This window comes from Oryctolagus cuniculus, chromosome 3 (genome assembly GCF_964237555.1).
Source record: "Oryctolagus cuniculus chromosome 3, mOryCun1.1, whole genome shotgun sequence".
In the NCBI taxonomy this organism is placed as follows: Eukaryota; Metazoa; Chordata; class Mammalia; order Lagomorpha; family Leporidae; genus Oryctolagus; species Oryctolagus cuniculus.
In genome coordinates, this window is record NC_091434.1 from 83217050 (window position 1) to 83242339 (window position 25290).

The 25290-nt window shown below is 51.9% G+C and overlaps 2 long non-coding RNA genes across 3 annotated transcripts; one reads left to right on the forward strand and one right to left on the reverse strand.

Moving 5' to 3' along the window:
• Positions 1-6032: 6032 nt before the first annotated feature.
• LOC138849170 (uncharacterized) lies at positions 6033-10041 on the reverse strand. Its single transcript, XR_011387591.1, has 3 exons — positions 9748-10041; positions 7396-7548; positions 6033-6574 (listed from the first exon to the last, which is right to left on the reverse strand). It is a non-coding gene; the product is annotated as an uncharacterized lncRNA (long non-coding RNA).
• On the forward strand, positions 6910-12743 carry LOC127491527 (uncharacterized). Of its 2 annotated transcripts, XR_011387590.1 has the most exons (3): positions 6910-7028; positions 8490-8591; positions 12257-12743. It is a non-coding gene; the product is annotated as an uncharacterized lncRNA (long non-coding RNA). The 2 variants fall into 2 exon arrangements; XR_011387589.1 differs by lacking the exon at positions 6910-7028 and having other exon boundaries at positions 7544-8591.
• The last annotated feature ends 12547 nt before the right edge of the window (positions 12744-25290 follow it).

A 25290-nucleotide genomic window follows, 5' to 3' on the forward strand; every position in this document is an offset into this window, starting at 1 on the left:
TTCATGCCTCTTTGTGTTTGGAGCCTACCAGCTCCTCTCTTCCAGTTCTTTGTACAGTGTGTACTACACTATTGTGAACTATAGTTCCCCATTGTGCTGTGGAACACTGGAACCTATTACCTCTAACTGTGTTGTCACCCATTATCCAGCCTCCTGCTGTTCCCCTTAGGGTAGCAATCATTATTCTCAGTTCAGACAGATTTTTTTTTCTAAACTGCCAGATAGGAGAAAGAACATATGGCATTTGTCTATCTGTGTCTGGTTTATCTCATGTAACATAATGATCTCGGGTTCCATCCATTTTGCTGCAAGTATCAGGATTCCATTCTTTTTTATGACAGTGTAATATTCCACTGTATGTATATATCACATTTTCTTTACCCATTCATCTGTTGATAGGCACCTAGGTGGATTCCCTATCTTGGTTATTGTGAATAATGCTGCAGTGAACATGGGAGTGCAGGCACCTCGTTCATATGTTGGTTTCATTTCCTTCAGATATGTCAAGTCTTAATTTGTGGGGCTTGTATGACGATACTTAAGTGGCAGCACAGGGAACAGAGACGGAGAAGAGGATGCCAACTCACTGCCGAGTATTGCCACAGAGCTCCAGTTACCTTGCTAAATAAATGGTTCCAGATTTGTCGTGGGCTGACTTGGGGTTCTGCAAATTCAGATGTTAAAGTCCCAACTCGCAAAACCTCAATCATGACTGCATTTGGAGACAAGGTCTATAGAGAGGTGATTGAGTTAAAATGAGGCTGGGAAGGTGGAGCCCTAATCCAATCTGACTGATGCCCCTACAAAAGGGAAGAGAGACGTGTGCTCACAGAGAAAGGCCGTGGGAGGACACATGAGAAGGCAGCTGTTTCCGAGCCACAAGGAGAAGCCAACCCTCTGACACTTTGACCTTGAATCTGCAGCCTCTATAACTTTGAGAAAAGGGATTTCTGCTGGTTAAGTCACCTAGTCTATGGTACTTTGTTCTCTCACCCCTCATACCCAAGATGAAGTACTGTTAGTGATGACTGGCCAGATGGTAACTCACTCGGGAAACTCGCACTGGCTTTCTCCTGGCACTGGGGCTACACTAATATACACAAGACACAGTCCCAGCCTTCCACTGGTGATGGAGACAGACCACTGAGGGACCAGGGAGAGAAGAATCTGGAGGTGAGAGAACCTGGCACATCCAGGAACCTGCAAATCCAGTGGACAATTCCTGGTGGGTGGCAGGTAGGGTGGCGGCCATGACTTGGGGAGAAGGGGGTAAGTGGAGCCCGACAGAGTGGGGACGTGGAGCCAGGCTGAAGAGTGCCGGCCTTCCGGCAGAGTGGAGCAATCAGCCGGCCTCTGAGCACAGATTCACTGGTTGAAACGTGGAAGGGGAATACAGGGGAGAGTGGGAGTTGGGGGCTCTGGAGGAGACCAGGGCATAGGGCAGGACCGTGACTGGACAGGAAGCACACGTGTAACCTCTATTCCCTTCAGTGTCCATCACGGTCCCTACAGGGGAATGAGGCACTTTACAATGGGGGTGGCCCCGCCTTACGCTGTGTGACGGAGGAAGAGGTACATGACACGGAGCTGGGTTTTCTCCCTCCTCCTCTGGTGCCTCCTAAGAGCAATTTTAGGAGAGTCTTTCCTACATATGCATCTCGCATCCCTGCAACACACACACACACACACACACACACTCTCTCTCTCTCTCATTTGCTTGAGTAAAGATGCCATTAATGTCATGCTTTGTGGCTGGTGGTACCTGGTAGACCTCATTGGGTGGAACTTGCTCAACCAGTTCTGCAGACAGGAGCCCTCAGACACCATCATGCTTCCAGCCACTGACACTGGCACAGAGATAATCTACGTGACAGCCGATGCTGCTGACTGTGCACTTTAAAACCCACCCCATGGTGTTGTGGTGCAGTGGGTTGAGCCACTGCTTGGGTCGTCTGCTTCTCCTATTATAGTGCCTAAGATGGAGTCCTGGATCTACCTTCTGATGCAGCTCCTTGCTAATGTGCATCCTGGGAGGCAGAGGATGGTGGCTCAAGTATTTGGCAGTCCCCGCACTCACGTGGGAGACCTGGAGGGACTTCCTGGCTCCTGGCTTCAGCCTGGCCCAGGCTCAGCTGTTAAGGGTATCTGGGGCGTGAACAAGTGGACAGAAGATCTGTCTCTCTCCCTAAGTAGCTCAACTTCTCAAACAAAATAAAAATACATAGATAACATTTAAAAAAAAAATCCCAGCCCGGTCCCTCCTGCTCACTGCTCCTTCAGCCGCACCGTGTCTAGCCTCTCTGGCTGGCTGGCCCCAGTGTTGTTGCCAACAGACCAGAGCCAATTTGAGCACATACAGCTCTTCAGTTCCTTTTGGTAGACACTGGTTACAACCAGTGAGCTGGGGAGAGGCGAGCTCTGGCTGCTGGCCCACAGCCTCGCTTCCACGGTGTAATGCAGGGGTTCTTGCACTGGAATCTCTGACAGCCGTCTTTCCTTTTATTAAACGCCAACTGAAATGTAGCATTTTCGATAATCACAGACATAGGCGACACACTGCTATAGTAATAACAACGTCTGTGACTTTTTCAGGGGGAGAAATCATGCGTATTTTTGTATCATGCTGTGGTTGTTGCAAAGATCTCAAAATAGCGTTGATATTGGTCATGAGAGCATAAATTATTGGAGCCGCCACTCGATGGTGTTATTTCACAACTTAGGTTAATGAGGAAGTGTGTAGGGGTTTGCAGCACAACAAAGGTTGGAGCGTGAGCCGCAGGGCTGGGGACTATCCCCGACAGGGATGACTGCGCTCTGCCTCCCGGGGGAGCAGAAGGCTGGGGCCTTGATGATTGCTTTGTTCCCTTGGGGCTGGAGCCAAGCCCAGATCAGAGTTTCTGAGAAACACCTTAGTCTTGGCTCCAGAGAAGCCTGGGCCACTCTGTGTAGTGCTGGGGAGCCCACTGGCTGGGCAACTCCTACGCACACACATTAGCCTGCTTTTTAGTGCTACAGTGAAATGCTGGAGACAGGCTACTTTACAAAGAAAGGAGGTTCATCTTGGCTCACCATTCTGGGCTGCATTGGTGATGCTCTCCTTGCTGGCAAAGTCTCACAGCCAAGCAGCGCACCACGCTGTGGGGAGACAGGCATGTGTGTGTGTGTGTGTGTGTGTGTGAGCTCTCCCTCCCTGTTTGCATGAAGCCACTAGGATTCGGTCATGGAGGTGCCAACTTATGACCTTAGTGATTCCTAATTACTCCTCAAAGCCTTACCTCTAAACACCACAGCTTCAGTTCCTGCCTTCTTCACGCCATTGCTGTGACTTTGGGGACTAAACTCCAGCAGGAGCTTGGGGACAGACCCCATTCCAGCCAGAGCCCCTCACCTCATCAGCAATCTAGGTGTCTGCCTGTCACAGGGCACAGAGACATGATGAAAACAGATCTGTGAGCTGCTTGCTGTCTAACTCTGGCCCTTGGCAGAGCCCATGTCCCCCGGCCCAGCCTCCGGGAATGCTCATGCCATCCCAGCCGCACTGTCCATGCCCTGGGACCCGGGCTACCTCCCACTTACACACGGCGCTCTCTCTCGCTCAGAAGTCGTCCTCTTGACTGATGCTTTCACTTATAAAACTTTTGTTGAGGTGAAATCCATGTCACACAAAATCATTCTATTTACTTATTTTTATTTTATTTGAAAGACGGAGGCAGAGAGAGAAGGAGAGCTTTCATCCACTGTTTCACCCCTCAAATGCCTGCAACAGTTGGAGGTGGGCCAGGCGGAAGCCAGGAGCTCAGAACTCAATCTGGGTCTCCTACATGGGTAGGGGAGATCCACGTACTTGAGCTGTCATCTGCCACCTCCCAGGGTGTCCACCAGCAAGATGCTGGGTCGCAAGCAGAGCCAGGACTCAAACTAGGCATTCTGACATGTGATGAATACATTCTAAGCTGTGTTTAAGATTTTATTTATTTGAGCAGTAGAGTTACAGTGAGAGAGAGTGACAGAGAGAAAGGTCTTCCTTCCGTTGGATCACTCCCCAAATGGCAGCAACAGCCGGAGCTGCTCCTGCATCGAAGCCAGGAGCCAGGTGCTTCTTCCCCGTCTCCCACATAGGCGCAGGAGCCCAAGCACTTGGGCCATCCTCCACTGCACTCTCAGGACATAGCAGAGAGCTGGACTGGAAGAGGAGCAGCCAGGACTATAACCAGTGCCCACATGGGATGCCAGCGCCACAGGCAGAGGATTAACCTACTGTGTCATGTTGCCAGCCCGCTAAGCCATGTCTCAACTACTTTACCAAACTGCTGGCCAGCCATTCTAAAGTGAGCACTTCTGTGACATTCTGTCCAGTCACCATTTTATGCAGCCACCATCTCTATCTAGTTCTAGAACATTTCTCTCATCCAAAAATACAACTTCCAAGTAGCTGTTCCCCATTCAATATTCTTAGCCCCTAAAAGCCACCAAACTGCCTTCTCTTCCTCTAGATTTTCATATTCTGAATATTTCATGTCAACAGGATTATACGGTGTATGACCTTTGTGTCTAGCTCCTTTCATTATCCTAATCTGTTCCAGGTCCATCCAAGTGGTAGCATGTCTCAGCACTTCATTCCTTCTTATGGTTGAGTAATATCCCATTGGAACTACCATTCACTGACAGACACTTGAGCTGTCTCTGCTTTTTGTTCTTGTGAATAGTGCTGCAACAACTATGCATGTACAAAGATCTGTGTGAGCATATTTTCAGCTCTTTTAAATATATATGTAGGAGTAAGATTTGCTGAATGTGAAATTACTATTTTTAAAAATTGTTTTTATTTATTTGAGGAAGAAGATCCTCCAGTTCATTGCCCCAGTGCCTGGATGAGCAGCAGCGAGGCTGGGCCAAGCCAAAGCTTGGGAGCTGGTAACTCAATCCTGGTCTCTCCCATGAAGGTTGCCGGGACCCATCCCCCACTGCCTCTTAGGGTGTATGTTAGCAGGAAGCTGGGATCAGACATGCAGCTGGGGCTCCAACATAGGATGTAGGCATCTTAACTGCTATAGCAAATGCCCACCCTAGTAATTCTATGCCTTCCACAGCAGCCAAAACAATTTACATTCACACCAGCGACCCATGAGGAAGCCAGCTTGTTCACAGCCTTGTTAGTACCTGTTATCCGAAGCTTTACTTGGGGGAAGGTATTTTTCTACTTTATATTTATTTTGTGGTTATTATTTTAAAGCTTTTTATTTATTTGAAAGGCAGAGAAACACACACCTAAGAGAGAGAGAGAAAGAGCGCGCGTGCGCACGCGAGAGAGATCAATCTTCCATCTCCTGGTTTCCTCTTTAAATGCCTGTAATAGCTGGGGCTGGTTAGGCTGAAGCCAGGAGCCTGGAACTCCACCCAGGTCTCCCAAGGGGTGGCAAGGACCCAAGCACTTGAACCATTATCTGCAGCCTCCCAGGGTGCACAATAGTAGAAAGCTGGCTTGAAAGTGGAGGCAGGACTTGATCTCAGGCACTCCGATATGTGATGTGGGTGTTCTAAGGAGGCCTAGCCTGCTGAGTCACAAAGCCTGCCCCAGTAAACAAAAAGCAAAAAGCAGTTTAATCCTCTCAGCAGAAGGGGCCAGTGCTGTGGTGTAGCAGGTAAAGCTGCCACCTGCAGTGTCGGCATCCCATATGGGCGCCGGTTTGTGTCCTGGCTGCCCCTCTTCCAATCCAGCTCTCTGCTGTGGCCTGGGAAAGAAGTGGAAGATGGCCAAAGTCCTTAGGCCCCTGCACCCACGTGGGAGACCCGGAAGAAGCTCCTGGCTCCTGGCTTCAGATCAGGGCAGCTCTGGCGTTTGTCTTCCAACCAGTGGAAGACCGCTCTCTCTCTCGCTCCCTCTTTCTCTCTCTCTCTCTGCGTCCCTGTATAACTCTGACTTTCAAATAAATAAATAATCTTTTTAAAAAATCTCAATCAGAAAACAGATAAGGCAGAGTCTTTTTGGCGAGCGGAAAGCTGGCTTAGTTATTGTAACTAATTAAAAAGGATTTGATAGGATTCTCTCGGTGATTTAATTATTTCACTTGCAACAATTTTTCCCAAAGCTTTGCTTCTTTTAACCCGTCAATAACTTCCTTTTGTGCCTACCCGACTCCTCCACACTCATACCTAAGCCATCCCTGCTGGGTAGCTCCCATCACGCCATATTGCAATTCTCTGTCTACTCGTCCTTCTTCACGGCCCGTCCTGGCAATTCCAGGCTGGGGTTGCTTGTGGGCATCACAGAAGTAATAGGAGCCACTTGGGTGGGCAGTGGGTGTGTCTTTTGCAGACGTGAGTTAATCAGAGGGCACAAGGGCTCCCCCTTGTGGTGAGCAGGAATAAGTCCACACGTGCCTGCTCTCACCTTCCCTGGCGGTGGCACCAGTCTCACACACAGTATTGACTTCACAGGGATGAAACAAAGACAAATAAGACAGCAGATGGGCACCATGCTGAGCTCTTCAGAGAAAAGAGATTGTAAATCCAAGTCTTTTTTTTATTGAAGAAACAAGAAAAATGACTCCAAAGTGCTTTCACTTTAACGTGCCTGCAAAAAAAAAAAAAAAAAAAGAGTCAGTCCAGAACATGGAAAAGGCATTTGAATGAATCATGCAATAACCCTAAGGCTCCTGGGTAAAAGCTGGGACCCTGGGGTGCTAAACTGCAGCTCAGCGAGGCCGTGTATATGTGCATCTGTGCGTCTAAGCCCCTTCTCCTCCTTGTGGGCTCTAGGGTGTGAATTCTTCCACCTTCTGCCCATGTAAGACCATTACTTACATCTCAGCAGAAGTGCCAAGAAGGTGCCAGACCTCAGCGAGACATGGCCAAGTCAAAGCTCACCCTCTCTGTGTCTGCCTGGGTTAGGACGCTACTGGGCACGGTGGGAGAAAGACGTCTCAAAGAGCAGAAAATCGTTCCCAGGCACCCACGAAAGCGATGGGCAAGAGCCGTGGGGTGCTGTTTATGGAGGTTTTTCGTGGTCAGTTGGGTCCCATCCTCAGGTAAGAGCTAAATCCGTGTCCGCTGTGTTGGCTGGGTTTGGGCTCACATCACACTGCTTTTTCCAGTACTAACAGAAAGGCAGTAGATTAGGGCGGAGGGAAGCGTTGACTGCGAGATTCTCTCAATCGAAGTCTTTCACTATAAAAAAACAAAGCAGGAAGAACGCACTCTCCGCAAGGGAGAGGCGCCCAGGAGGGGAGAGGAGTGGGGGATTGGCAGCGAGAGGCTTGGGTCTGAGTCTCAGATCTGTCCGAGTCTCGGCCCCTCGGGCTGCTCCTCGAGGTCTGTCTCGTCTGCCCGTCCTCATTGCCTACCCACTGGGAAACTGAAAGAATTAAATCCAGAGGAGCTTCAGTGGCCGATTACCTTGTGTTAGGCTCACAGGCTCCATCCCTGAGCGCGAAGGTGGTCTCCATTCCTGCGCCAACATGCACCGTTACTAAGATTTCCTGCTGTTCTTATATTGAGTGTGAGTGTTGGCACTCCGACAAGGTTGCTTCCACGTTTGGGTGTCGGGCCCTAAAAACCCAAGCCCGAGCCTCAGTGTTGAGCACATTTACGTCTGTGTGGCTTGGGCAGGTGGGGTCGCGTCCCCCTCAGAGATCCGACCGACGTCGGCCCAGCTCGAGGAAAGCCCAGTCTGCTCCTCGCCACCTCGGGTCCCTCGTGCTGCTCATGGCCGCCCTCGTCCTGGGCTCCTGCACTACGTCCCCCGATACAGCGCTCGGTGCCTTCTAGAGGCGCCCTAAGCTGTTCCCTCTCCAGTGTGTGGGCCACGGAGACCAACACGAAGGCTGGATAGGGCGCCGGTGCAGGTGGGGCCGCCCCGGCAGAGCGCATGCGTGGAGGTGTAGGCGGACTTCGTGCAAGCGACCTTTCTCTTTTGTGTTTCTCAATAAGCAATAAAAACCAACAAAAACCTCAAACTAAGCTCTTCTTCTGCTCGAGGCAGACCATCCTATACACGTCGGTCCCAGCGTCTGAGAAATATTTTCCCATCAGCAGCAGCTGCCTTTCCCGGGAAGAATCCCGGTGGTGGCTTTCCTCCAACCCGGCACCCTTGCTTTGGGAACCCATCCAAGCCTGGACGCTCAATGTTGGGAAGCCACAAGAAAACCTGCCAGCATTTGTGAGCAGCTCAGATGTCCATTTTAACACCCATGACCTATATTTGGTATTGCAATACAATTCTAAGGCAGGTGGTCTTTCACCATTTCAGTTAAAAAAAATTTTTTTTTTTTTTTTTATCTAAGTGTTCCCAGGCCTTCTCTGCTTGTCTCCCAGTCTCTGCCTATAGCTCCCGCGGCTGTCTGCCCAAAAGGCCATCTGGCTTCCTACAGATGACCAGTAGAGGGCGCCTGATTTCCAGCTCACAAGGCCTTCCCAGCAGCCAATTCCTGGGGCTCTGCGGCGGAAAGGACAGTTTTTGTTTGTTTGTTTGTTTGTTTGTTTTCCCTCAGGAACAGGAGGGAAGCAGTTGAAACTCCCTGGATGCAGCTCAGCCATTTCCTGCAGCATTCGTCTGTGAAATGTTGGCAGCGGGAAGCCGGCATTCTGGCAGGGTGAGGGTGCGGGGGAAGGACTGTATTCTTGGTTACTGTGTCTCTTTCCCACCTAGGGGAGGCGAAAGGCGAAAGGGCGGGAGAGCTGCCCAAGTGAGCTTTGTTCTTTCCAAGAGTGCTAACGAGGATATACTCATAGGCTACGCGTGTCTGTCCACGCCTCACGGTATAGAGAAAATACTGTGCTTCATGTCCCATACCCAGGCTTCCTGCCAAGACGGTGAACTAACCGCGAGCCGCTGGCTCCCTCTCTCCAGTCTGCCCTGGGGAAGATGGAGCAGTAACTCGCCAGGAGGGAGGGAGGGAGGGGGTGTCCTTGGACAGTCCCTTGGGCTCTGATCTCAGATGAGGAGGGGATGGCAGGTGCTACATCCTGCTCTGGCGGAGTGGATGGAAAAGGTGCTGCCATTGAGAGATCAATAGGAGGACAGGGTGGGTGTTTGGTGCAGTGCTATGACGCTGTTTGGGACTCCTGCGTCCCATGTGGGAGTCCCCAGGTTTGAGTCTCAGCACCACTTCTGATCCCGGTTTCCAGCTGATGCACACCCTGGGGGCAGCCGGTGGGTGACTCCAGTCCCTGGTCCCTACCACCCACGTGGGAGATCTGATTTGCATCGTCCTAGGCTCCTGGCTTCAGCCTGGCCCCACCCGGCTGTTGTGGGCATTTGTAAAGTGAACCAGTAGATGGAAGATCTCTATCTGCCCGTTTCTGTCTCTCTCTTTCAAATAAAAGGAAAATAAATATTTTTAAAAGTGAAGGTAAATAAACATGAGTATTGGTGAAAAGTTAGGAGTGAGCAGGATAAGGCAAAAATTAGATTGCTCAGCTTTTATACCAGCAAGTGAAAATCCACTGGAAAGTAAACAAAAAATTCCTGTACTAAGAACGAAAGTCTGAACGAAGTCCTCAGGAAACGATAATTAAATATTGCTCAGCTTCATCACTTGCCGACGCCGTGACCTTGGGTGGGGCACATGAGCTTCTTTGAGTTTTAGTTTCCTCCTCGCTGCTGTGGTCATGGGGGTGCGAGGATCAGACCCCAGCGCACGTGGAGCCCGCCCGCCCTGTCTGCGGTGGACGGTCAGCCCATCTGCTCCAATCACGGAAACCTAGCGCTTTCCCAGGGGCTGGTTCGGGGCGGGGCATGTGACCCACCTCGGTTCCAGGGGACGTGAGGGAAGGCCTGGCAGGGTGATTTCTGGGAAATTGTTCCAGGAAAATCCCAGAGTTGCAGGAGAGGAGAACGCCCAGGCCGGTCTCCAGCTGGGTGGAATGGCTGCCCTCTCACAGCCGTGATAAGAGAGGCAGGGGACGGCGTGTCAGCCTGCTGGGGCGGCCAGAGCCGAGGTGTGGAAAGACCCCGAGTCCTTGACGACTCTGCCAAGACGCTGCCGAGACCAGCCCAGGAAGCTTCCCCCTCCGGGCTTCCCGTGATGAGCTCATTCCTGTTCCTGGCATTACCTGTGTAGCGACAAGAGCTTCCTCTAGCGATAACGCCGTTTGCCTTGCATGTTGATGCAGGCCAACTTGTCTGCCACTTAAAGTGAACAACCCCAGGAAATGTTTTTGAAGGAGTGAGTGTTAAGTCGCTAGGGGGCCGAGAACTTCTGGTTCCTTCTCCAAACGCCGGCAGCATGTGGGACTGGGATGGAACCTGGAACTCCATCCAGGGCTCCCCACATGGGTGTCAGGGACTCAAGTCCTTAAGCCATCACCACGGGCTGCCCCCAGCATGAATGTCTGCAGCAAGTTGCCATTAGAAGCCACGTTAGACTCAAACCCAGGCACTCCAATGTGGAATGCAGGGGTCTCAAACGGCAGCTTCCCTTGTGTGACAAATGCCCACCCTCCAGAGCGATGTTGTTCTTTAAGATGTGGGGTGTGAAATCAGTCTACTGACTTAGAGCCAGCACGCATGGCAGAATAAAACCTTGCGTGGATCCGTCAGTGGTAATTACTACATCCAAGGTCCTGGCTTGAAGGTCTTGAGTAGTCGCTATTAACTCTATTGCTTCTGGGGCTGGTACTGTCGTAATCCTCCTTCCACAGATGCGGAAACTAAAGCAGCTGCCCAAAGTCATGGTTATGGGTCGAATTGGGTTGTTCCTCCAAAAAGGATACATTGCAACCCTATAGGTACTGTCATTTGGAAGCAGGGTGGTGGCAGATGTTGAAGACAGGCCACACTGGGGAGGGGACTCCAATCCAGTATGACTGTGCTCGTGTAAGAAGTGGCCACGTGGAAGGAGAGATACAGGGAGAACGTTACCTGGAGAGGGAGGCAGAGACAGGTTGATTGCCTGGAATCAACACGCCTGCTGAGTGGTTGTTGAATGCATATGGAAGGGAATACAGTGAGGAATATGAATGACAGTCAGACAGTGGTCATGTTTAGCGTTCTTTCTCTTTCTCCCCTCTGCCTGGCTGCAGAACCAAGCCCTTCCCACGGGCCCCTGGCTGTGCCCCTCCCCCAGGGTCCCCATCCACCCCTGTGGCTCCACCGTTCCACACCTGCCTCTCCTGTTCATTACACACCAGAGGAACAGGCTGCTGGTGGCAAGTCATGTGGCCTCTGCTGAATCATGTCCCTTCCATCCACCAACGAGCTGAACACTATTTACAGCGCGTGGCAGCTGCAGGGGCGCGGGTAACATTTGTGGATGCCCGAGCCTGCTCCATGGCAAGGGATGATAGCAGCGTACACACATCCTCGCCTGCCGAGTCTCAGTGCCGCCGCAGAGTGACTGACAGAATTAACCACAGGGCGTCCAAGGGGGATTTATGGCCCGATATAAGGAAATGTAAATTTCATTCTGATTCAAATCATTCCTTTTTGTTGTTATTTTTTATATTTGAGAGGCAGGGAGACACACACACACACACACACACACACACACACACACAGAGAATGAGCACACTCCTGCCTGCTGGTTTACTTCCCAGTTGCCCAAAATGGCTGGGGCTGGCCTGTGGCTAAAGCCAGAAGCCGGGAACTCAACCCAAGACTCTGTGGGTGGCAAGAACCCAATTGCTTGGGCCATCACGACTACCTCTCAGGCTGTGCATTAGCAGGAAATTGGAGTCATGAGCGGAGCAGGGAAATGAACGCAGGCACTCTGACCTGGGATGTGGGCATCTACCCACTTGGCTAAATGCTTGCTTCCTCATGCAAACCATTCCTATGCTGCCATCAATGTGCGCCCCCTAGTGTCAGGCTTAGGAAATGGACTCAGCAGAGGTAGGTCCCTGGCCTGGCCAGCTCTGAGCTGCTCAGGAAGTGAGAGCGGTCACTCACTGTCCGGCCTGCAGAAATGCAGGAGCCACCCCTGCCTCCTTGTGGCAGGGCGGGTCCCAGGAGGGGTCCCTCTACTGACCACACAGGGACACGACCAGCAGACAATTCCAACAGGAAGACGGGATCTCCCCCAAGTTGAACCTTTTCTGGTAAATATAACAGACTCGGAAAACACATCAAATGGATGCGTCGTGTTATAAAGTGTAAATAGAGTGAAAACTCTTGTCACAAACAGGTGTTGGAAGAAAGGACTCTGCCAGTCCCTAGGAGTCCTCCATGGCCCTGTCAAGCCCTCCCCCCTGCCCTCCCTGCGCAGTATCAATCAGATCCAGAGCTGTTCCATCTTTATATTGTTTTCCTTTTTTTCAGGGCAAAAAAGGCAGAGTTGTGGTGCCATCCAAGCAATGGCCTCTAACTGCATCTGGAAGACGGCAGCGTCCAGGTCTCCTTTGGTGCAAACACGGGACGGTGCGAGGAAGCACAGCCTCGACAGGGAGATTCCGGCTGGGGTTTGTGGGCGTCCCCTTCTTTCTTGTGGGGATGCATCCTGCCCGGAGGCGGTACACAGATCTAGGTGAGCGTTGCTTCAAGAAAATGGACAGTAGTCACAGCTCATTAAAACCCCATCTGCTTCCTCTAAGTCAGAATGCTGGGTCAGGGGTCTCAGCACCACCTCCAGGATGCTCTCCCCTCCTGGGCCTCCTTGTGCAACCTTGCAACTTGCAAAGGCCTTGCAAAGGGCCTTCTTCTTCTCCCAGGTCAGTGGCTATTACACCAAACCATGCCTGTCCCCAAACTGTGTGGGAGAAGAAAACATACCTAATCCTATTTTGAATAACACTGAAAAGGATACAGGGCCCGGACTTCTGGTTGTGGTGTTCATTATTGAAACCAGAAAGGGAGTGGCTGGGTGGGTGTGGAAAGTGTTCCTGGGACTTTGGACTTGAGTCACACAGGCGGAGAGCGTGTGTGGAGAGGGTGTGGAGAGGAAATACGGCTTAATAGAGGAAATTATTCATCCATGGGCAGGCACTTAGGAATGAAGACCCGGAAACACTGAAATACAATATCGTGCAAGTATTGGCATTAACTTCCTCTGCATGGAACAGAAAACCCAGTCAACAGTGGTGTGAATACAATAAGGGCTAAATTATCTTTGAAGGTGTACAGTCCACAGCAGGTGTGTTTGTTCCATGGTGATTAGGATCCCAGAATTCTGAGAGATCGTCATCCTTAGCAAGTAAAGTAATACCTTCAAGGACAACTCATGCCCCAAAGTGGCTGCAGAAACTCCAGCCATCACCTCCAAGTTTTAGGCAGGAGGAAGCAGGAAAAGGCCTGGCAGCAGGGTAGCCTTTTAGGTGTACTTCTCAGAAGCCACACCTGACAACCTCTGCTTCACTGAACATGGCTGGCTGAAAGGGAGGCTGGGAAATTGTGTGTGCTCCCTGGAATAAGGCAGATTCTTTTGAAGGGCAGCCAGAGAGAATGAGTTCGGCGAGATAGGGAAACTAGTGATGTCTTTTGCATGTGCTAGGAGGTGGGAAACCCTCATGGTGAAGCATGGAGCCTCCATGGCCAGGTTCCTGGGCAAACCTGAGTGTGGATCCGAGCCCTCTCACTACAGCTGCGTGACCCGTGGCAAGACACCGACCATTTCTTTCCTTCCTTCCTTCCTTCCGTTCTTGATTTATTTATTTTATTTGAAAGAGTTACAGAGAGGGATAAGGAGAGGCAGAGAGAGAGAGAGAGAGAGAGAGAGAGAGAGAGCTTCTATTTGCTGGTTTACTCCCCAAATGGCCGTAGCAGGGTTCATCCGAAGCCAGGAGCCAGGAGCTTCTTCTGGGTCTCCCACATGGGTGCAGGGGCCCAAGTACGTGGGCCATCTTCAGCTGCTTTCTCAGGTACATTAGCAGGGAGCTGGGTCAGAAGTGGAGCAGCCAGGACTCGAATCAGCATGCATATGGGATGCCAGTGCTACAAGTGGCAGCTTTACCCGCTACGCCACAGCACCGGCCCTGACACCTACCATTTGTAATAGTTCTGAGAGTGTGGAAACCCTTGGTTCTCGAATGCTTCCTGCCGTGTTTGGTGGGCTGACCGCAGCCCAGGCACCAGCTAGCGCCATCGTTCTGATTGAAGGAGCTGGGAGGGCAAAATTCTGATGAGCTTTATTCTTGCATGAGGGACAATGCTCTATGCAAATAAACGCGCCCTCCACCAAGCAGGATGGCGCGCTCCCACGTCTGTGCTGGCGGCCCCTGGAGGTGAGAGTCCCACAGAACTAAGCGCGATGGGGCGTGGTACATCTGAAGCAGGCGAATTTTTCAGTTGATCATTTGTAGGGCCCGCAAATGGTGAGTAGCCAGGCGGCACCTGCAGAACAAAGGATTGCTCCCCATCCCCTCCCACCCCCATCCCCGCTTAGATTTTCAGCCTCTGCCTCTCTGGAAAGGTCTTTGGTTCCACCTTTCAGAGGCCTTGGCCTTGGCCTCTCCTGGGACCAGGGACCCGTCATCTTTAGTGTGCACGTCCCAAGTGTGTCATTTGTCCCACATAGCACTCCAGGATGAAATACGTGGGAGAAACACTGTCGTATTTCTCGCTCCACTGCGGGACATCTAGGTGCACATTAGCGTGGAGAAGCCCTGCAAGGGAATCCATCTGTATCAGGCGGCCCGGCTTTCCTTCCTTACTGTGAAAGCTTGGCCGAGAGGCCGGCTGTAGGAGCCTGCACCCTGCACATTCCTTTCTTTCCTTCCTTCCTTCCTTCCCATCCTTCCTCTGAAAGGCAAAGTTACAGAGAGGCAGAGGCAGAAAGAGAGGTCTTCCATCCACTGGTTCACTCCCCAGATGTCCACAATGGCCAGAGCTGTGCCTATCTGAAGCCAGGAGCCAGGAGCCTCCTCTGGGTCTCTCACATGGGTGTAGGGGTCCAAGCACTTGGGCCATCCTCTACTGCTTTCCCAGTAGAGAGCTGGATCAGAAGTGGAGCAGCCGGGACTTGAACCGGTGCCCATGTGGGATGCCAGCGCTTCAGGTGGTGGTTTTACCTGCTACGCCAAAGCTCCAGCCCCGCAGTGTTCCTCCAGTTCCCAGTCACATACGCTTCTCCTTGTTCCAATGAGAACTTCTTCCGAGTCCCTCTTTCCAGCCATGGGGTCTGAATCTCACCCGCCAATCTGCCATCTCCTTCATGGTCCTGAAACTGACCAGCGAGGCAGCCTTTCTTGGGGCTGCTGGCACAGGCTCCCTACTTTCTGTGTCCCCTCTTGAGTTCCAGATGAGCTCCCGTCTTTGAAAAGTGCCCGATAAGTGGTTAAATGCTGTGTAGATGTGCGTTGTTACTCACGCTGACTCCCTCCAGTGCCCCAGTGCTCTTCTCCCCCAGGAAGTGGCTTTTTTTAAGAATGTGACAGTTTCATAAAATAAAAGTAACCAAAACCTCCACACACGGAAGAGCCGTTTCTGCAAGAGGACCCTTCTGTTGGTGCAAGAGGAGGATGACCGTCAGGTACGCAGTTCTTTGGGGAATGCAGGAGGAAGGAAGTGTGGACATCGCTCCCTTTGGAATCTCCAGGTTAGACCCAGATGCACAAACCCAGAAACCACGGCACCAACATGTCCAGGCACAGTGGGCTCCCTCCTGCCTGTCTGGCCGCAAAGCCCCAGGGGCAGATGATCTCGAGAGACTCACAGCTCTGCAAGGGCAGCCCCTCTCTGTCGTATTTTACAGGGACAACCTCCCTTCCATTGCTTTCAGACTGGGCCAGCAAAGTCCAGTCCCGCCCTGACCCGCCCAGGCCCCGACAATGGCCTTCTTCCCTGTCTGCTTTGAGAGACCTGAGCTGCACTCCCCCTGCCGCTGCACCTCTGCCGTTTTCAGAGGCTGGGGTTGGGGGTGGGCATGGGCATGGCTGATGTCCGTTCTGCGGACTCCTTGCCCAGTTCTCCTCCAGAGAAAACAGCGAGAAAGCCAGGCCTGTGAGCCGCAGCTCAAAATATTTGGCTAAGTGCAGTGTGTAGGGAGTGCCTGATTCTGTAGGGAGTGCCTGATTCTGTTTATCTGTGGTACCCACAGCAGGCCGAGTCACAGGGACAGAAAATAGCACAGAGGCCACCAGCCACTGAGTGAGGGCAGAATGAGGAGTTAGTATTAAATGGGGAGGAGTTTTTGTTTGGGATGAACAGAAAGTTGTGTGTGTGTTTTGTTTGTTTGTTTGTTTTGTTTTTTGACAGGCAGAGTGGACAGTGAGAGAGAGAGACAGAGAGAAAGGTCTTCCTTTGCCGTTGGTTCACCCTCCAATGGCCGGCGTGGCCGGCGTGCTGCAGCCGGTGCACCGCGCTGATCCAATGGCAGGAGCCAGGTGCTTCTCCTGGTCTCCCATGGGGTGCAGGGCCCAAGGACTTGGGCCATCCTCCACTGCACTCCCTGGCCACAGCAGAGAGCTGGCCTGGAAGAGGGGCAACCGGGACAGAATCCAGTGCCCCGACCGGGACTATAACCCGGTGTGCCGGCGCTGCAAGGCGGAGGATTAGCCTAGTGAGCCGCGGCACCAGCCAGAAAGTTCTTAGAATTGTGAGTGCGTGGGGGCCAGCGCCACAGCACAGCAGGTAAAGCTGCCACCTGCGGCTCTGGCATCCCATATGCACGCCAGTTCAAGTCCTGGCTGCTCCACTTCTGATCCAACTCTCTGCTAATGCACCTAGGAAAGCAGCAGAAGATAGCCCAAGTGCTTGGGCCCCTGCACCTATGTGGGAGACCTGGAAGAAGCTCCTGGCTCCTGGCTTTGGCCTGGCCCAGCCCTGACTGTTGTGGCCATCTGGGGAGTGAACCAGTCAATGGATGATCTCTCTCTCTCTCTCTCTGCTTCTGCCTCTGCCTCTCCTTCACTGCAACTGACTTTCAAACAAACAAGGAAATCCTTAAAAAAAGAATTGTGAGTGTGAACATCGTTGAACTGCACACTTGAAACTGGTCATAACGGTACACTGTGTCATGCCTATTTTATCACAATAATTTAATTAACAGGGACAAAAATAAAATACTTGGCATTGATTCCCCTAAAATAGCGCCATCCCTAGGGTCAGTTCCTAATCCACCGGCAGGGATGGATGTGGGCGGGGCAGGAGGATAAGATGGACGGGATCTTGAGTGCTGGGCAAATGAACATCACACCGAAGTGCCGGGCAGGTGGCCACATGCATCTCCTGGCCCCTCAGAGCTTGTGTGGTTTGGGACAGAAGCCTGGTGTCTGCCTCATTTCATTGTCGTTAGATCTGAAAACAACCTGTATGATGCTGTGCCTTTGACAGCGGCTAGAAAGTGTTGGAAAGGCTTTGCGGTTCTGCAGGCCTCCCTGGGGCCGAAGCCTCTGTGGGAAGAGCGTTTGGGGCACAGAGGCCAGCCTGGGGAAGGCAGCAGAGTGAGGGTGACTCCTGAGATCCAGGAAAGACCAAAGCCTGTTGACAGCTGCAGGTGCTGCCGCAGGGAAGACAGCGGCCTCTAGGTGGCGCACAGACAGCAACAAACACCCCAGACGGGGCAGCCAGTGCAGCAGCAAATGGAGCTTCACTGCTCAGTTCTGAAACCAGGGATTTAAAAAAAAAAAAAAAAAAAAAAAGGCTACTCCCTAGCCCAGCTGAAAGATGAGCCCCAGGCCCTTTGGATTCGACTTAAAGAAGACAGAGCTTTGATCATCAGGATGACACAGGGGCTGAGGGCATCGCTTCCACACCCGGGCACGCCATAGGTTCATCACGGCGGCTTCCTGGCCAGGAGAGACAGGTCAAGTACGCCTGTAGGAGCGCTGAGCGCTCGTCACAGGAGCTATTGTTACTCCCGAGACAGCTGTGGTCTTTGCTGAACACCGAGGTAGAAGGGGCGATTCTCCAAGCTGCCAACCTTGCTAGCTAGCTCCCAGGGCCGGTTTCCTCCCCTCTTTTCCAGCCTGCATCATCTTGGCCAGTGCAGCAAGGAAGCAGGAGGCAGGGCCAGCTGGCTGCAAGGACGCCCTGGGCCACGCTATGACCCATCACCAGCGCCGCAGGGAGCCCAGCACAGCACTCACCCTCCGTGCCCACTTCATTCCAGGCTACCCCACCCAGCTACCAGGGCTCTGCCATCCCCCCCTCCAACCACCCACCCACCCACACACTGCACGCTCAACAAGTCTCGTGGGGATTCTGTGCCGACTGTACCGCTCAGCCAGTTGGTCACCCTGGCTCCAAGGGGCTCCACGCTCGACTCACGGCTGTGTCTCAGTCTTCAGGAAGAGAAAGGCTAATGCACACTGTGCTCTAGGGCAGCCACTAGCCACGTGTAGCTATTGAAATTAAAAGCATCTGAAATTAAAATTCAGCTCCTAAGTTCCAAGTGCTCAATAGCCCGCGTGAGCAGTGGCTACAGTATTGGAGAGCATAAAGAATTTTCCATCGTTGCAGAAAGTTCTAGACGACAGCCCTGCAGTATTTTGCATTTCTATGGGAATGGTATAAGGCCACTTGTTATGAAGGTAGCAAATAGTTAAAAGCAAATTAACGGGAAGCAATGAAAGCTCAGGCAGGTTGTACGTCTCTGCTGGTTTTCTGATTGCTACTCTGGAGTTTGGAAGTATCCTGGCGATGGGGTGGGCACAGGTTATGGAGCAATTTAGAAGTATGTCCTCTGGCCGGCGCCGCGGCTTACTAGGCTAATCCTCCGCCTTGCGGCGCCGGCACCCCGGGTTCTAGTCCCGGTTGGGGTGCCGGATTCTGTCCTGGTTGCCCCTCTTCCAGGCCAGCTCTCTGCTGTGGCCAGGGAGTGCAGTGGAGGATGGCCCAGGTACCTGGGCCCTGCACCCCATGGGAGACCAGGATAAGTACCTGACTCCTGCCATCGGATCAGCACGGTGCGCCGGCCACAGCGCGCCAGCCGCAGTGGCCATTGGAGGGTGAATCAACGGCAAAGGAAGACCTTTCTGTCTGTCTCTCTCTCTCTCACTGTCCACTCAGCCTGTCAAAAAAAAAAAAAAAAAAAAAAAAGTATGTCCTCTAAGCTGTGGCCCCCAGATGTGTGAATGAGTCGTCACTGGCTTCATCTTTAAGAAATTCTCTGAGATTTACAAGTCAGGGCTGGACTAAGCACTCTCCCACATGGCATTTCTCATCATCTCTGTGAACTGGGTCCTTGTACTGGTCTTGCTGCCTTCCTATGTCAAAAGCCCACTTCCTCTTCTGCCATACTGCTCCTGCATTCCTCAGCCTTGGTCATTCCATAACAGGGTTCCAGGGCTGGGCCTACTTGGTCTGAGAGGAATCCCTTGCCACCAATGGACTGAGGAGCCCTGCGGGAGGCCAGTCAGGATACAGCAGACTCCTTCCACGGTGATTGGTTCAGCAGTGTTGGGACTGCTTTGGGCCAATAGGAAACAAGAGGAAGTTAGAAGGGATTCTGGGAAGGAAGTTTGCTTATCCTTAAGACAGAATGGCTGGAGGAGAGAGTCTTCCCCTTTCTACTGAGCTTGCTGTTGTGGCTTCAGCCATTTCTATGCTGCAGAGTGAAGAGCCAAGACACTCACTCAGAAAGGGAGCAGGAGGGCCTGGCCTGAGCTGCCGCGGGCCTCTGGGCTCAGGAATACCAGCCGGCCCTTCCCTTGACTGCTTCAGTGTTTGGTGTTAGAGCTGCAAGTCATGGAAAACCTAAGAATCTCCAATGACAATTTCCTGCAAATCGTGGAGCTCGGGCAAAGAAAACTTGGCTAACTCCTGGCTAACTTGCCCTGGAGTCAGCTCGCCATGATATAATATGAAGGCACTTCCTCACGTTTGTGAAAAATGGAATAAAATGCAAATTATTTTGGTGAAAACAATTTTGAAGTCCATAGATGTGAGGTCTTCATAAGCATTCATGGAAGATATGTGTTATTAAAAAAAACTATGCATAGATTTGAAGGGTTTTTGCAATTAAATGAACTTACATTTTAATTCAATTTCCCGTGAGCTTCTTGAAGTCTCTTGTATAGATGTTCTTGAACTGCAGGCACACGCTCTCATCTTCCTCATGCTGTCTCCTCCCGACGTGAATTGTCTTTATTTCAATGGATTTGGGAGAGAAAGAATCAAGACGAAACCTAAGATATGGCACTTTAAGGCTTCAAGAATATGTTACCTTGGATATAAGCTGAGAATACTCTGATAGCCTGGTTTTTGTAGGCTCTTGGAAACCATATACAGTCTTTGAAAATCCACTGGAAGCTAGACTTGATGGTCTTTTCTATCTCTTGCTCTTCCCTGGGGCTCTTAGGAAACTTCTGAATTTGAACACTTCTTTAGAATGGGTAAGAAACTTCCGGAGAGAACTGCTGAAATCCAGCCCTTCACCAGGTTACTCAAACTAAGGACCTCGGTTCCTCCAAAGGATTCTGCAAACAGAGTCCCACAGCAGGCAGGCCTTCCTTACCTTTATTTGTTAGTTATGTGGCTAGCCTGTTAATGGGCCAGCTGGTCACTCAACTCCCTGTAGCGTGGGGAAGATGCAGTTGTTGTTGTAGAGAATTTTCCCCCCAATCTTTCCAGATTCTGTAGACACTGACACCTGGGCTGTGATTTCATCCTCTTTGACTGTCTCTTTGTCACTCTGATGGTGTCTCTTGGCTCCTGCCCCCAGTGGTGCACTTGACCTTACCATTTAATGAAGGTCGTCTTCCCAGCAAATATCACATTAAATATATCAGGCGCTGATCAACTGTGAGATTTCCTAGCAGAAAGGTCACGGCTGAAAGCCATCATCTTTCCCTGCTCCCCTTGGCAATGACACTGGGGAGAGCCTGGGGAGACACAAGACCCCCACGTGGTAAAGCCCATTATTGGCTGCACTCCTGCTGTTGCACTTGGCAGGAGCACGAATGCAGACTACCATGGAGAACTTCTACTTTTGTCCTGGTGGAAGGGGCAGTTCCCACTGGGAGCCAAAAGCTTGCAAAAATTGCTTCTTTCAATGCTTAGCTTAATGCTGAGCTGTTAGACATCTAAAGCCACACAGAGTTTTTCACTCTCATCCCCATTCTCCTCTGCATTTGCTGTCCTGGACACAATTACTGATTACTGAAGAATCACATGGCTTGATTTTCTGCAAATCAAACACCAGGGTTTCTAAAGCATACTCCGAGTGTTAACAGAGCCACTGGGCTGGTTCTGAGCAGGAAAACGCGTACCTAAAGACCTGAAATAGGAAAGATCAGCTTCATTAAATGGTAAAGGCAAGAGCCTCCACGCTGTGGGCAGCCCACACACCGGGTCTCTCCAGTCCAGATCGAAGGTTAGCCGAGTAGGGACTGCGGTCTCCCAACCACAGGCACCGGCAGGCTGGAGTACCTTCCTAAGACTTGTGGGCCACTACCGTTGGACTGTTGCATTGTTAATTTTCTCCCCACAAACACCTCCAGTGCCTACCCCGCCCCCTGAAGGTTTCTACACTGCACAGTCTGTCTCCCACTATAAAGCAACTCTGATAGGTATGGGGGAGAGAGTCTGAAAGAGGGCTCCTGAGACGACGGATTCCAACTAAAAGTGATGCTGAGGGCAGAAAAATGAGAGATAAACAATGAAGGGCAGATTATGAGTCTGGTTCTAAACCACGAGACCTGTGCAGCATGTTTACACTAAGAAACCCTATAGGCTCTTCTGGGATTGAGAATGGAGCCCGCCTCCCTCCCAGGAAGGACTGACATGAGGCAACTGCGATCACAGGTGGAGATCTGGCACCAGATGATCGCTTGAGATACTGGCTGGCCTTGTGTTTCTGTCCATCAACTGGTACGCCCTCTGCCCCAGCATTCGTTAAAGAACAGATTTTGGAGGAAGAAGTCCTCACTCGAGTTCAATCAAAGGATGTCAGCATTGCTGATATGAGACTCCTTATGAAAAGACTGTGGCCCGGTTTTAGCATCTGATCCCAAGAATGTGGTCCTAGCCGGATGCTGTGTGTGCTCAGCTGGCTGCATGTAGGCACTCACTGTGTCTACGGTCATTGTGTTTATCGAGACTGAGGCCTTTCCTTTCACAAGTTAGGACAGGAACATAAATGGTTCTCTTCACTATCTGCCAACTCAGGCCCGCTTACCTCTGTCCAGGGCAGCCCTTGTGCAGATTAGCAGTTAGGTCACAAGTTGATGGACATGGCTTTGCCCAGCCCAAGACACTGGTCTTCCTAGTAGATATAGACTGCCTTATTATTATTTGAGACACACACACACACACACACACACACATCTCCCATCAATTGGTTTGAACCTCATATGCCTGCAATGGTTGAGGGTAGGCTGAGGTCCAGGAACTCTATCCACATCTCTCACATACGCGGCAGGAAGTCCACTACCCGAGCCCTCACTTGCTGCCTCCCAACACTGATAGGAAGCTGGAACTGGCAGTGGAGTTAAGACTCAAACCCAGGCACTGTCACGTGGGATGTGTGCATCTTAATTGATGTCTTAACCACCAGGCCAAAAACCCACCCCAGGCTGTCTTTTAATCACCTCTCCAGAGCCACACCAGGAGCAGCTGCACCCCTACCTCCCCAGGCTCGCAGGAGGTTGGCCTCTGCCTCTACCCTCTGAACACCTTTCAGCCCTGCAAACCTCCTCTGTCCTCAGCCTCGACCCTCAGACTTCTGCTCTCTTGTTTGAACAGAGCCATTGGATGTCTCCTGCTCACCTGCTTGCTACAGCGGTGCTGCTGACTCCTAGCAATAACTCGGTTGCTAATGTGAATTAATTGCCCTCCCTGTGGTCTCTGCAGGGGAAGGCTCTCACAGGCAGGAAGGTAGGTAGGTGGCCTTCCACCCCCTCCCACCCCCCGCAGGGAGGGTGTGCTCCTGAATACACGCAGAGACAATGCCAGCCACAAGCATATCAGGCAGGCCTAGCTGAGTGCTCTTTTGTAGCTCTGATGCCTGGCAGAGTAGGGTGCCTGGAGGGGGACCACTGCTCAGGTGTCCCACACCAGCTGAGGGAGCATGGTGAGGGAGCCGGGGATTCTCCGGACCACTCCAGCCACCCTGCACAGGATCAGGAGTTGACTGCCAAGTCATGCTTGTTGGAGCTTGGTTCTAATTTTTCTTCCCAGTTATCAGAACTTGAATCTCTGGGGAGCAGAAGTTGGAGTTCCCCTGACCCTTCAGGTAGGTATCCATGCTGGCGTCTGCTTCCTTGTCTGCATCACCAGTCTTACCAGTCTGGAACACTCTGATGGTGCTTTCGTGTCCCCCAATCACATATCTGGGACATGAGTCACAGAAGACTTGACCTCAAGTGCCCAGCCCAGACTACAGCACCCCTCACCATCCAATTCAGCAGATGGAGCCTGCATCACCAGTTCCCTCCAATTGGATGGGTCTCTGCATACTGACCAGATAGACTCACACCATCTGGTGCCAGGTCCTCACAGCCAAGCCATGGAGCTCCCTGGAGACAGCACATGGCTTCCCTCTGCAGCTCCTCCACTCGCTCTGTGATCTCCGACATCTAAGTCGCTTTGTCTCTCTGTGCCTCTGTTATCTTTAATACAGGGACAATTTTAGTACCTACCTGATCAAGTCATAACGGGATTAACAAGTTGATGGGCTGACGCATTCAGAACAATGCGTGGAAAGCGCCAGTTGTTAGTGCTGATGGCGAAAGCAGCATGACAGCCACACATGTCCTGCAGAGAGAGCCCGCCACTTGCCCGACCAGAGATTCCTGCTGCTTGTTGTGACCTAGCTGACCATGGGCAGAATGTGATCCCCACCATGGATAAGTAAATGCCTGGCTTGCTTACTACTCCACTCTGGCCAGGCTGTTCCCAAAGGCACCTGCCTTGCCCCAGTCCTCACAAGAACCGAGAGAAGCATCCCTTCATAGGATTGAGTTCTTCTGGAGTGTGGCTGCCACTTCTCAGCTGGATGTGACCCAAACATAGCGTTGAGTATCTGTGGAGTGTCACTGTGGCCTGGCTAGATGCTGTGCTCACCTGGTGGCACCAGGGGTTGTCTTTACTGCCCAGGTGGTGAGAATTTGGCCATCCTAGAGACAAACTGTGGGGGGGTTCTTATGCATGTCAATGGAGTGGAGAGTGAAGAAGAGGGGGAAGAGCGGCTGGCGACTTGCTCCATTCAGCTGTGCAGCACGTGGTGTCCCAGGGTCTACAGCTGGCAGTCCACAGACTAGTGATACTGTCTCCCTTACCATCTGAGATCACCTCTGGGTTTGCTATCTGCACAATTTTCCTTTGTGTCCCTGACATTTAAGGCTCTGGGTGGGGGATGGCGAAACAGGTAGTGATCCTGTCCCAGGCTCATTGAGCCCAGAACTCTGCAGGTGGAGCCTAGGTTCCCTCTCCAATTCTGAGTCATCTCCCTGCTTGAAAAAAATCACAGACTTATGAGAATTATCTGACCCTTAAGGGCTGGGAATCAGGTGGCCATTTAGTCTGAGCCTAGTGAGTGCTGTCTGAGGGCAGGTGAGAACTGATGTGTCTGTCCAGACTAGTTTTTTGAGAACTGCCTGACAAAGTCAACATTCGGCTCTGGATGTAGAAGGTCATCCCCTCATTACCAGCCAAAGTCAGACTCCAGATCAGATCTTTTCCCAGCTTCCAATCTTCAGGGCCATCAGCTGGGATGCTGTCCCCACCCAAGCAGGGGACCTTGGAGTGTGCAGGTTGAAGACTGCAGAATGACCCTATGCCCTGGTAGCGAGACAAAGGGAAAGACACAGACCATCAAGCCAGGCCCTGGAAAGATTCCCTGGCGACAGCTGGATATGCTGCCATGGATGAATGATGACAACATCCCTGGCTCACACTCTGCACTGGATTCTGGAGGCTTGGCCGGGCAGCCTGGGCACCCTCAGCCGTCCCCTGCTCCTCCAACCCACAGCCCTGAGGCTGCCAGGCATATAAGTGGGAACCTGGGGCTGCGCTGTTCCTCTGCAGGCTCCCCTGGGAACAGTCACCTGGGCAGTTGCTAGGGAGCTGCCGGGAAGACCTGAGGCCCAGGAGGAAGACTCAAGAATCGTGCTGTGTGAGCCCTTTCTGAGAAACGAAGCCCACCCTGGGGACAGCACTGGCCAGGAAAACCCTCCCTAATGCATCTCGTGGGACAGGAGGGCCAACGTGGCCACTCTTTAAGACAGAGGAGCTTCCTCATCTCACACCCCACTGGTGGGGCTGTGGACAATGTGAAGTCTCTGTGAGCTGCTGAGCTGCTTCTCCAGGCAAACCCCAGGGGCTGGTGCTGCCTGCGGGCTCTGTCAGCCGGAGCAGCCGACACGGCGGGACCTGCCTTGGGTCCCCAGGCTTGGCAGCGCCTGTCACCAATGTGTGCCTTGCCCCTTCTTGACTCACCATGCAAAAGGCTTGTAAGAGACAGGTGGAGTGTCCGGAAG